The following is a 12,613-nucleotide window of genomic DNA, read 5'->3' as shown; positions in this document are numbered from 1 at the left end:
CACTCAATGTACAATGTATACTGTTCCAACACAAGTCATTTGTTGAGTATACCAAGTCCTTCTCAAGTGTGTTTGGGAAATGAGCTGCAAACACCATACCGGACATAGATGTAATGTCAAGGAAAACAATTCAACATGCTCCAGGGCAATTACAACTGTGTTGCCATGGGTTTCCAATAGCGGCACAACATGAAAGCAGGTACCATGTGTTACGGTAACTTGCAGCAAAGAAAAACCTGCACTTCCAAATTCGCTAATAAGTGCCCATTTGTCAGCTGATTCCTCAGAGGTAAAGAAGAATTAAATCTGTCCATACCTTATTTGTGCTACTTTAGAAGGGGGAAAAAACGGTCAAATTGTTTGTTCTTTTTCCTTTCCCATAATGCCTTGATGTGAGACGAGTTCTCTTATTAACTCGTGCCCTGTGAAATGCTCTCACTGAATGTGGTGAATTAATATGGCGACCAGCATGTTATTCCATTGTGGAGAGGTGCCTTGCCTCCAGTTGAAGTTCACTTGATGCTCCAATTATGTTTGTTCTCGACTTATCGCTGTTTTCGTCACAAAAACTATGGTCCTCCGTGCGTGAAAGTTAGATATGGCATTAGCTGGCTTTATGATTTGCGAAATAACAGGGATAGACTGCACGGACCATTTGCATGGGTATATTTTGAGTAATATATATGAGCCTTAAAAAAAAAGTCATTTTTGTCTTCAAAATGGAAATATGAATGAGTCCATAATGGGCCAAGGGCTCTGACGGTGTCTGCCAGGTGCACAAGAAGGTGAATATTTTCCGTTTGTTAACGCTTACCATAGAGATGACTAATTTGAGGGCAAAAGTTCCATAGCATTTTCCCATGTGATGGTTGCAGGGACGAGGTGACAAGGGAAGGATGGAGGAAGTCATTCTGAGAATAGGTAAGTAATTCATACCATGTCACCTATCAAAACTTTATTTTGTGAAGTTCAATTGTAATTCATTTTGAAAAACTTCTCCAACCCCATTTCCGTGGTGTTTTTTTGTTTTTGTTGACATTTAGAACAGTGATTGGGCCTTGAACACATAATAATGAATGACCTGTATGTGCTATTGTCTCCTCTCAGACCCAGTCCAGATCCGAGAGCTGCACGCTCTCATTGACATCGTTGGAAAGAAACACTGTGAGCTACAAAGAAACACTGTGAGCTACAAAGAAACACTGTGAGCTACAGGAGAGAAGGCCATCGGTGCCGTCCGGCGAGCAAGAGTTGTTCCCTGACAGTGGCATGTTCCTCTCACCGTTCCGCCTTGCTGCCATCCATCAGACATCTAGGCAACATTGCTTGCATCTGTTTGATTTGCTTTTTGACCCTTTTTTTCCTCAGTGGAAGAATGTGTTAATTCAGTTGCCTTTGGACGCCATGGCAAGGTCCCCAAGGGGAAGCGAGTCCTCGACCGGAAGGCCAGCGGAATTCCAAGTAAGAATTTTCGTATTAAGAATTTTCTCAAAGCTAGGTTACTTGAAAAACTGCCTACAGCAAATTAGGATTGATTCTTGATGAAAAGGATCTACGTATGTTATTTGCTAATTCATCACTGCAATCAAGTCAAATCGAGTTTCTGAAAACCGTTTCTTAGATACCTCTAAAACAAAAAAATCCCCAATGTCCTTTTAAGACGTTTGTGTTTCACATACTGTGAGTCCTTGAGTAGAATTGTCATGTGTTATGTGTTATTTGTCAAAATATTAATAAAATGTTTTATATAACTTATTCCAGCCTACGTCTTGCGATGTGCTACCTTGGATGGTTGGACCGGAATCGATGAAAGGCATTCATCAACAAATGTAGGACCAGAGCAGGACAGAGTAGTGACTCAAATATTTTTGTTTGTGTACAATGTGTATTTGCCATAAGGTTCATTTAAGAACCTACTGTTATGTGCTTGGTGTTACATGTAGGTTAGACTTTTTGTTGACTACATCTGGTGGGTGACAACTGCCTATTTTCATCTCGACAATATTATTTTGGGGTTTACCTAATGTTTCAAATCAGGTACAAGAGCATATGCTGTATATTTACTTTATTTACGTTCTCACAGTTACTGGAACCCAATTTGTGCTGGGAATGAAAAGTTAGATGTTTTTTTATGTAATAAGCACTGTTGAATACTGTACATTTGATGAACTACATCAGTTTTCCTTCTTGTTTTTAACAGCTAATCATGATTAATACTGAAAATGAATGCTAACAAATTCAATTCTCAATTGTGTCTCATATCTCATTAATCAGGCTCATGTATAGCTTCTGTAGTAAATTTAAGAGAAATAAATGAGACACGGAGGAGACGTTGCACATACAACGTAGAGATCTCCTTTATGGCTCATACTTAGATATTGCTGAAAAGATCACCACAGACAGATCATTAGCCTAATAAATGTCTCAAACGTGTCTCAGGAACTCATCATTATTGCTCCAACAAAATAACAGAGGCAAGAAGGAGCTCAACGGTATAAAATGACGAGACCTCCTCTGCTGATCATACTTCCCCCAATACCGCTAAAACAATCATCTCAATTCAACTTCATGTGTCCTATCATTTACATTTAAGTCATTTAGCAGACGCTCTTATCCAGAGCGACTTACAAATTGGTGCATTCACCTTATGACATCCAGTGGAGCAGCCACTTTACAATAGTGCATCTAAATCTTTTAAGGGGGGTGAGAAGGATTACTTTATCCTATCCTAGGTATTCCTTAAAGAGGTGGGGTTTCAGGTGTCTCCGGAAGGTGGTGATTGACTCCACTGTCCTGGCGTCGTGAGGGAGTTTGTTCCACCATTGGGGGGCCAGAGCAGCGAACAGTTTTGACTGGGCTGAGCGGGAACTGTACTTCCTCAGTGGTAGGGAGGCGAGCAGGCCAGAGGTGGATGAACGCAGTGCCCTTGTTTGGGTGTAGGGCCTGATCAGAGCCTGGAGGTACTGAGGTGCCGTTCCCCTCACAGCTCCGTAGGCAAGCACCATGGTCTTGTAGCGGATGCGAGCTTCAACTGGAAGCCAGTGGAGAGAGCGGAGGAGCGGGGGTGACGTGAGAGAACTTGGGAAGGTTGAACACCAGACGGGCTGCGGCGTTCTGGATGAGTTGTAGGGGTTTAATGGCACAGGCAGGGAGCCCAGCCAACAGCGAGTTGCAGTAATCCAGACGGGAGATGACAAGTGCCTGGATTAGGACCTGCGCCGCTTCCTGTGTGAGGCAGGGTCGTACTCTGCGGATGTTGTAGAGCATGAACCTACAGGAACGGGCCACTGCCTTGATGTTATTTGAGAACGACAGGGTGTTGTCCAGGATCACGCCAAGGTTCTTAGCGCTCTGGGACGAGGACACAATGGAGTTGTCAACCGTGATGGCGAGATCATGGAACGGGCAGTCCTTCCCGGGAGGAAGAGCAGCTCCGTCTTGCCGAGGTTCAGCTTGAGGTGATGATCCGTCATCCACACTGATATGTCTGCCAGACATGCAGAGATGCGATTCGCCACCTGGTCGTCAGAAGGGGGAAAGGAGAAGATTAATTGTGTGTCGTCTGCATAGCAATGATAGGAGAGACCATGTGAGGTTATGACAGAGCCAAGTGACTTGGTGTATAGCGAGAATAGGAGAGGGCCTAGAACAGAGCCCTGGGGACACCAGTGGTGAGAGCACGTGGTGAGGAGACGGATTCTCGCCACGCCACCTGGTAGGAGCGACCTGTCAGGTAGGACGCAATCCAAGCGTGGGCCGCGCCGGAGATGCCCAACTCGGAGAGGGTGGAGAGGAGGATCTGATGGTTCACAGTATCGAAGGCAGCCGATAGGTCTAGAAGGATGAGAGCAGAGGAGAGAGAGTTAGCTTTAGCAGTGCGGAGCGCCTCCGTGATACAGAGAAGAGCAGTCTCAGTTGAATGACTAGTCTTGAAACCTGACTGATTTGGATCAAGAAGGTCATTCTGAGAGAGATAGCGGGAGAGCTGGCCAAGGACGGCACGTTCAAGAGTTTTGGAGAGAAAAGAAAGAAGGGATACTGGTCTGTAGTTGTTGACATCGGAGGGATCGAGTGTAGGTTTTTCAGAAGGGGTGCAACTCTCGCTCTCTTGAAGACGGGAGGGACGTAGCCAGCGGTCAGGGATGAGTTGATGAGCGAGGTGAGGTAAGGGAGAAGGTCACCGGAGATGGTCTGGAGAAGAGAGGAGGGGATAGGGTCAAGCGGGCAGGTTGTTGGGCGGCCGGCCGTCACAAGACGCGAGATGTCATCTGGAGAGAGAGGGAGAAAGAGGTCAGAGCACAGGGTAGGGCAGTGTGAGCAGAACCAGCGGTGTCGTTTGACTTAGCAAACGAGGATCGGATGTCGTCGACCTTCTTTTCAAAATGGTTGACGAAGTCATCTGCAGAGAGGGAGGAGGGGGAGGGGGAGGAGGATTCAAGAGGGAGGAGAAGGTGGCAAAGAGCTTCCTAGGGTTAGAGGCAGATGCTTGGAATTTAGAGTGGTAGAAAGTGGCTTTAGCAGCAGAGACAGAGGAGGAAAATGTAGAGAGGAGGGAGTGAAAGGATGCCAGGTCCGCAGGGAGGCGAGTTTTCCTCCATTTCCGCTCGGCTGCCCGGAGCCCTGTTCTGTGAGCTCGCAATGAGTCGTCGAGCCACGGAGCGGGAGGGGAGGACCGAGCCGGCCTGGAGGATAGGGGACATAGAGAGTCAAAGGATGCAGAAAGGGAGGAGAGGAGGGTTGAGGAGGCAGAATCAGGAGATAGGTTGGAGAAGGTTTGAGCAGAGGGAAGAGATGATAGGATGGAAGAGGAGAGAGTAGCGGGGAGAGAGAGCGAAGGTTGGGACGGCGCGATACCATCCGAGTAGGGGCAGTGTGGGAAGTGTTGGATGAGAGCGAGAGGGAAAAGGATACAAGGTAGTGGTCGGAGACTTGGAGGGGAGTTGCAATGAGGTTAGTGGAGGAACAGCATCTAGTAAAGATGAGGTCGAGCGTATTGCCTGCCTTGTGAGTAGGGGGAAGGTGAGAGGGTGAGGTCAAAAGAGGAGAGGAGTGGAAAGAAGGAGGCAGAGAGGAATGAGTCAAAGGTAGACGTGGGGAGGTTAAAGTCGCCCAGAACTGTGAGAGGTGAGCCGTCCTCAGGAAAGGAGCTTATCAAGGCATCAAGCTCATTGATGAACTCTCCGAGGAACCTGGAGGGCGATAAATGATAAGGATGTTAAGCTTGAAAGGGCTGGTAACTGTGACAGCATGGAATTCAAAGGAGGCGATAGACAGATGGGTAAGGGGAGAAAGAGAGAATGACCACTTGGGAGAGATGAGGATCCCGGTGCCACCACCCCGCTGACCAGAAGCTCTCGGGGTGTGCGAGAGCACGTGGGCGGACGAAGAGAGAGCAGTAGGAGTAGCGGTGTTGTCTGTGGTGATCCATGTTTCCGTCAGAGCCAAGAAGTCGAGGGACTGGAGGGAGGCATAGGCTGAGATGAACTCTGCCTTGTTGGCCGCAGATCGGCAGTTCCAGAGGCTACCGGAGACCTGGAACTCCACGTGGTCGTGCGCGCTGGGACCACCAGATTAGGTGGCCGCGGCCATGCGGTGTGGAGCGTTTGTATGGTCTGTGCAGAGAGGAGAGAACAGGGATAGACAGACACATAGTTGACAGGCTAGAGAAGAGGCTACGCTAATGCAGAGGAGATTGGAATGACAAGTGGACTACACGTCTCGAATGTTCAGAAAGTTAAACTTACGTAGCAAGAATCTAATTGACTAAAATGATTAAAATGATAGAGTACTGCTGGGGTAGGCTAGCTGCGTTGTTGACACTACCCTAATCAAGTCGTACCGTTGAGTGTGAAGTTTCTACAATGCTGCTTTTCGGGAGCTAGCTGGCTAGCTAGCAGTGTTGGTTACGTTACGTTGCGTTAGGAGAACGACAATAGCTGGCTAGCTAACCTAGAAAATCGCTCTAGACTACACAATTATCTTTGAAACAAAGACGGCTATGTAGCTAGCTATGTAGCTAGCTACGATCAAACAAATCACACCGTTGGGACTGTAATGAAATGAAATGAAAATGTGATACTACCTGTGGAGCGAAGCGGAATGCGACCGAATGCGAAAGTTCTATTCAGTAGACGTTGGCTGGCTATTGGCTAGCTAGGAGTGTCTCCTACGTTAAGGACGACAAAATAGCTGGCTAGCTAACCTCGGTGAATTAAGATAATCACTCTAAGACTACACACTCTAAACTACACAATTATCTTGGATACGAAGACAGCAAAGACAACTATGTAGCTAGCTAATACTACACTAATCAAGTCGTTCAGTTGAGTGTGATAGTTACTACAGTGCTACGGTAGCCGGTGAACGTATGCTAGCTGGCTAGCTGCTAGGCAGATAGGAGGACGACGAAATACGATAATAACGCAATTATCACTCTAAGACTCCACACTCTAAACTACACAATTATCTTGGATACGAAAACAGCAAAGACAACTATGTAGCTAGCTAACACTACACTAATCAAGTCGTTCAGTTGAGTGTGATAGTTACTACAGTGCTACGGTAGACGGTGAACGTGTTGGGCAGATAGGAGACGACGAAATACGATAATTACGCAATTATCTTTGATACAACGACGACTATGTAGCTAGCTAAGAAGAAATTGCTAAGATTAGACAAATCAGACCGTTGTACTATAATGAAATGTAATGAAAAAGTTATACAACCTGCAGACCGAAGCGCGGATGTAACAAACTTCTTCTGCCAGACACAACGTGGCTACCTGGAACACACACAGATACACTATACTGTAAATGGAGTGTGTTTCGTGTTGGGCAATTATAAGTGCAATAATATTTCTGTAAACAACCTAAGTGTATGTTAACTTCCGACTTCAACTGTATGTTCTGGTGATGATTTCCATCCGAATGAAAAAATGTGAGCCCAGACAAATCTTGCTAATGAAAACATAAAAAACGGATATATCTAAATTTTTCAGCTTACTTTTTACTTACAACTTTTCTGTTGTATTTAGCTTTGATAAAGTTGAAGAAACTGATGTTTTTATGTTGAGGTTTTGGTTAATTGGTTAGAGGTGTTGGGTTAAACTCATACAGTAAGTCATTATCAAAAGGGTGGAGACCAGTTGTATTATTGATGATACAGGGACAAGCCTTTGCTTGCAGTCTAGTTCAACTTTACCTGATTAAAATGTTATACATGTTTTTACATATTTGACATGGGTATTTTACACTATTTGGGTTGTAGTAATTTCTTATCAACCTCATCAATACTGTGCTGAAGGTATATGGATGATTCAAGATCCAAAATAATGTAATAATAGCATAATTTCCCCCCCTCCCCCCCATAGAGATTTCATCATTGAATGTTGACAGAGTCCTTCTGCCAGAAGAGCAGTTCCAGTGCTATATCTGCCTGAATGTGTTCACTGATCCAGTTACCAGTCCTTATGGCCACACCTTCTGCAAAGCCTGTATTGGTGGACACTGGGGTGACAATGAGATATGCCAATGTCCAAAATGTAAGAAACGGTTCTACGTGAAACCTGAGGTCTCCACAAACACTGTTAAATGGCTGGTCATGTTTGTACTACAAGGAAGCTCAAGGCCCCTAAGTCCTGCCTGGTGTGTCTGACCTCTTACAGTGAGATTCACCTGGAGCCTCATCAGAGAGTGGTGACTCTGAAGAGACACAAGCTGATTGACCATGTGGAGAACAGGATGTGTAAGAAGCACGAAAGACTCCTGGAGCTGTTCTGTAGGAGTGACCAGAACTGTGTGTATGTTTTGTGTGTTGAGACAGGCCACAAGTGTCACAATACTGTGCCCATTGAGGAGGGAGTCAAACAAAAAGGTAAGAAATGTATTAGATTTATTCAATCATTATTTTCTAGATCTCTCCACAAAGAAAAACTGAAGGCAATAAACAACTTATCTGGTAGAAAACGGCATACGTAGCATCGATATTAGTCAAACATTCTAGTATTAACATTAACTACAAAGTGTAAATAGGATCATTTTGGTAACAAAGTCAATCTCGTCCAAAACGGAGATTTGTAAAATGATTAGGAAGAAATTGTATGTCACAGAATGAAGGGGACCATAACAGTTTTCCTTGGGTTGGGTTTATTTCAATCCTGCCCACAGCTGGGAGCACAGCTGCACCCAACCTGATAATAATGATTTAAATAAATAAATGCCAATAGCTCCAAATGTCAATTACTTAAAAACCTCAAACCATCTATAAGTTGTAGAAATGCATATACAAATGCTGAAAGCATTTGAGAAAAAAAAGATGCGAAAATATTGTCCCATTTACATTGTGTAATTTATTGTCCGTTTCTAACTAGCCCCAGAGACAGGCTATCCAAAGTCAAACCAACTTTGCCATGGTGGCACAGCGGCCGGCTGAAACGAACAAAGTTGCCTAGCTTGCTAGCTAGACTAGACTACTTCCAGATACAAAACATGGTTAGACTCGTTCAAGTTATTTATAAGGATGAGTGACTGTAACTGTGTAGTGTATTGGTAGAGTGAAAGTGCAAGTGCTTCCCATATCGAAGAATGCCTCCAAGACCCAAATCTCGTTCTCAGTCGCATTTTCTAATGAGAATTGAAACCAAGGATAAAGCAAGCAATTCAGCCCTCCTTTAACAGTTGTCTTCGTGCAATATTTACATGCATTTCCCACAGGCTGCGCATAGGTCCACTAAGGCAGAAGCACATAAGATTATCCAGGAAAGACACGAATAAAGTAAACCAAAATATCCCAGACTGTGACAACCCAAAAAGTTTCGACTACAACTCAGCGGTCATGGGAGAGAAGGGCTTCCACTCTAGACGCCGTTGGTGGGAAGTTGGAGTTTCCAAGAAGAGTTGGGAGTTTCCAAAAAGACTGTCAACAGGAAGAAGGCGGTAAAAAAAACTTACGCTTCGACCACACCGACTGTGTTTTGCGTTTCGATACACCAGAAGTACATTAATTTCCAATGGAACGCTGCATTTGCGTTGCAGAAGCAGTTGCAGTGCGTTCTGTGTCAAATTGTATGCGTAGACTTGACAGAAAGTAGAAAAAATATGAACGTTGATTTTTTTTTTGCACACATATTCAGTAAAAATGTGGGATTACATAAAAACAGTTTGATTGCATAATTTCTTTACATTTTGTATTAATTTATTTGCCAAGTATATTATTTATTCGATGACATCCACAAATTAATTGTGAGAGCCTATAATATAATTTCCCTCCAAAATGCAATAATAAATAGTCAAGATAGCAGAGTAGGCTCTTTCAACAATGAGACCAACGTTGAGGAAGGTGGTCTTGATCGCGCTGTTGGGCCGGGACCAGCCCCGCCGAAAGCGCAGGTCTGTGTGGGCCCAGAGATGGTTAAAGTCCCTAAAGCAAGCAGGGGAGTTCCACCGTCTAATTCAATGAGCTTCGACTGTTTGGAGAGGAATTCCGAAGTTACTTTCGTCTGGACCGAAGCCAGTTCGATCACCTGCTCCAGATGGTTGGAGCCAGGATCCCCCGGATGGATACCAACTACCGGGAGTCCATCAGCCCATTTGAACCCCATGGCGATTTGTCTCCGGGAAGCTACATTCTAGTACATTTTTAAAGCCTTTGATACCATAATTGATATTTGATACATTGTTTTTATGTGCTAGCTAAAGGGCTCTAGTTAATAGTCCATATTTGACATCAGATGTGCTTTTACAGAATGTTCATTGGGACTAACTTTTCCCAAAGTTGGTTTATAATCCTTTTTTAATTATGCAATGTTACCAAATGAAAAGAAAGGTGCCTTCTGCCCTGATGAAGGTAGGCTAGTCTTCTCCAGGACCCATACATTCGTATTGTACTCATACACTCTTAGAGAAAAAGGTTCCAAAAGTGTCCTTCTGCTTTCCCCATAGGATAACCATTTTTGGTTCCAGGTATAATACTTAATACATGGAACCCAATAGGGTTCTACTTGGAACCAAAAAGGGATCTCCTATGGGGACAGCCAGAGAAAGTAGATAGTACCATTCTTTCTAAGAGTAGAGTTAGCCTGGACTACAGTTTATTGATATAGTCATAGACTGAATTGTACTGTTTCAAGGCATTGTTAATGATGGTTGATGAGTATTACAATATAATTAGTAAAGCATAATAAACAGTAATGAGGTAGCTATATGAGTAGATATAATATGTGGGTGGAATTCAAGTTATACACAATATTGATCATTATTTTGAATTATATTTTAGATTCTTGGCGACAGGGGACTCCTACAGGACCATAGGATTCAGCTTCCAAGTTGGACGGTCCACGGTGGCAGGCATTGTCCCCTCTGTGGCACAAGCCATTTGGGACTGTCTGGTTGGTGAATACATGCCTGTCCCCAAGGAGGAAGACTGGAGGGCCATCGCTGCCGAGATCCTAGAGAGGTGGAATTTCCCCAACTGTCTTGGCTCTATTGACAGGAAACATGTAGTAATCCTGGCTCCACCGTGCTCAGGTTCGCAATTTTACAACTACAAGGGTACATATTCAGTTGTACTCTTGGCTGTAGTAGATGCCATCTACTGTTTCCGTGTTGTCGATGTTGGTGCTTACGGCAAGGGAAGTGATGGCGGGACTCTCCGGGACTCTGCCTTTGGTCCGGCACTTCAGGATGGCACCCTGGATATTCCACCACCTGCATCACTCCCTGGGGCTGAAGACCTGGGACCTGTTCCCCACGTCTTCGTCGGCGATGAGGCCTTCCCTTTAAGACCCAACCTCATGAGGCCCTACGCTGGACGCCAGCTGCCATTGCCAAAGCCTGTAAGGATCTTTAACAAACGACTGTCCAGGGCAAGGTTAGTTGTTGAATGCGCCTTTGGGATTCTGGCAGCCCGATAGAGAATGTGTCGGAGAGTGCTTGGTCTCAGCCCCTCAAATGTCGATGCCTGCGTGAAGACCACGTGTTCTCCACAAATACCTGCGGAGGTAATTTAAGAGCCCCATAACACAAAGGTTATTTTAAGAACCATCCACCGTTGTCCATAAAATTGCATTTTTCCCCCAGATTACTTTATGTATCATTGTCTCTCTTCATTTGGATGCTATATTTAAGTGAAATTTGGGAGTAAAGACCACACCTTAACCCCGTCCCTTTCCCATTAACGTCAGTATTATACACACCTGGCATGGTACACCAGGTGAGCGGGAGCACTAATTAAGGTTATACGACATACAGTTAGTATGATAACCTAGGGTCCATACAAATAGTACAGTATACCACCATGTTCACTGGCCTGACAAAATACAGGTGGAAAAAACTAATTAGGAAGAGAATGTGCTTTTACTTTAATCTCGTTTTAGATGAGCAAAGGTGTAGGGAAGAAATAAGCAGATTAAGTCTAAATTAGATATTAATAAACAAATGAAACAACTGACTATGAAAACATTATAATTGAATAAGTATTCAAGTACAGGAAAGAAAATGACAGGTATGTGTGTTGTAAAAATGTTTTAAAAAATAAAACTATTGAAAGAGGTGTGTGTGTGTGTGTAAAAAAATAAAATAATAATAAAAATGAATGCGTAATCTGTAAGAGAACATTTACATTTAAGTCATTTAGCAGACGCTCTTATCCAGAGCGACTTACAAATTGGTGCGTTCACCTTAAGACATCCAGTGGAACAGCCACTTTACAATAGTGCATCTAAATATTTTAAGGGGGGTGAGAAGGATTACTTTATCCTATCCTAGGTATTCCTGAAAGAGGTGGGGTTTCAGATGTCTCCGGAAGGTGGTGATTGACTCCGCTGTCCTGGCGTCGTGAGGGAGTTTGTTCCACCATTGGGGGGCCAGAGCAGCGAACAGTTTTGACTTAGGAACTGTACTTCCTAAGTGGTAGGCCAGAGGTGGATGAACGCAGTGCCCTTGTTTGGGTGTAGGGCCTGATCAGAGCCTGGAGGTACTGAGGTGCCGTTCCCCTCACAGCTCCGTAGGCAAGCACCATGGTCTTGTAGCGGATGCGAGCTTCAACTGGAAGCCAGTGGAGAGAGCGGAGGAGCGGGGTGACGTGAGAGAACTTGGGAAGGTTGAACACCAGACGGGCTGCGGCGTTCTGGATGAGTTGTAGGGGTTTAATGGCACAGGCAGGGAGCCCAGCCAACAGCGAGTTGCAGTAATCCAGACGGGAGATGACAAGTGCCTGGATTAGGACCTGCGCTGCTTCCTGTGTGAGGCAGGGTCGTACTCTGCGGATGTTGTAGAGCATGAACCTACAAGAACGGGCCACCGCCTTGATGTTAGTTGAGAACGACAGGGTGTTGTCCAGGATCACGCCAAGGTTCTTAGCGCTCTAGGAGGAGGACACAATGGAGTTGTCAACCGTGATGGCGAGATCATGGAACGGGCAGTCCTTCCCCGGGAGGAAGAGCAGCTCCGTCTTGCCGAGGTTCAGCTTGAGGTGGTGATCTGTCATCCACACTGATATGTCTGCCAGACATGCAGAGATGCGATTCGCCACCTGGTCATCAGAAGGGGGAAAGCACAGAACAGCAAGAGCATGTATATTTGGCACAACTGGAGACTGATAAAGGGACTACTCATAA

General features: G+C 44.9%; 1 long non-coding RNA gene across 1 annotated transcript; it reads left to right on the top strand.

Moving 5' to 3' along the window:
- Positions 1 to 8,322: 8,322 nt before the first annotated feature.
- On the top strand, positions 8,323 to 11,543 carry LOC115133362 (uncharacterized). Its single transcript, XR_003864193.2, has 2 exons — positions 8,323 to 9,628; positions 10,273 to 11,543. It is a non-coding gene; the product is annotated as an uncharacterized LOC115133362 (long non-coding RNA).
- The last annotated feature ends 1,070 nt before the right edge of the window (positions 11,544 to 12,613 follow it).

This window comes from Oncorhynchus nerka, linkage group LG8 (genome assembly GCF_034236695.1).
Source record: "Oncorhynchus nerka isolate Pitt River linkage group LG8, Oner_Uvic_2.0, whole genome shotgun sequence".
Taxonomy (NCBI): Eukaryota; Metazoa; Chordata; class Actinopteri; order Salmoniformes; family Salmonidae; genus Oncorhynchus; species Oncorhynchus nerka.
This window is presented reverse-complemented; position numbering and strand designations above follow the sequence as displayed.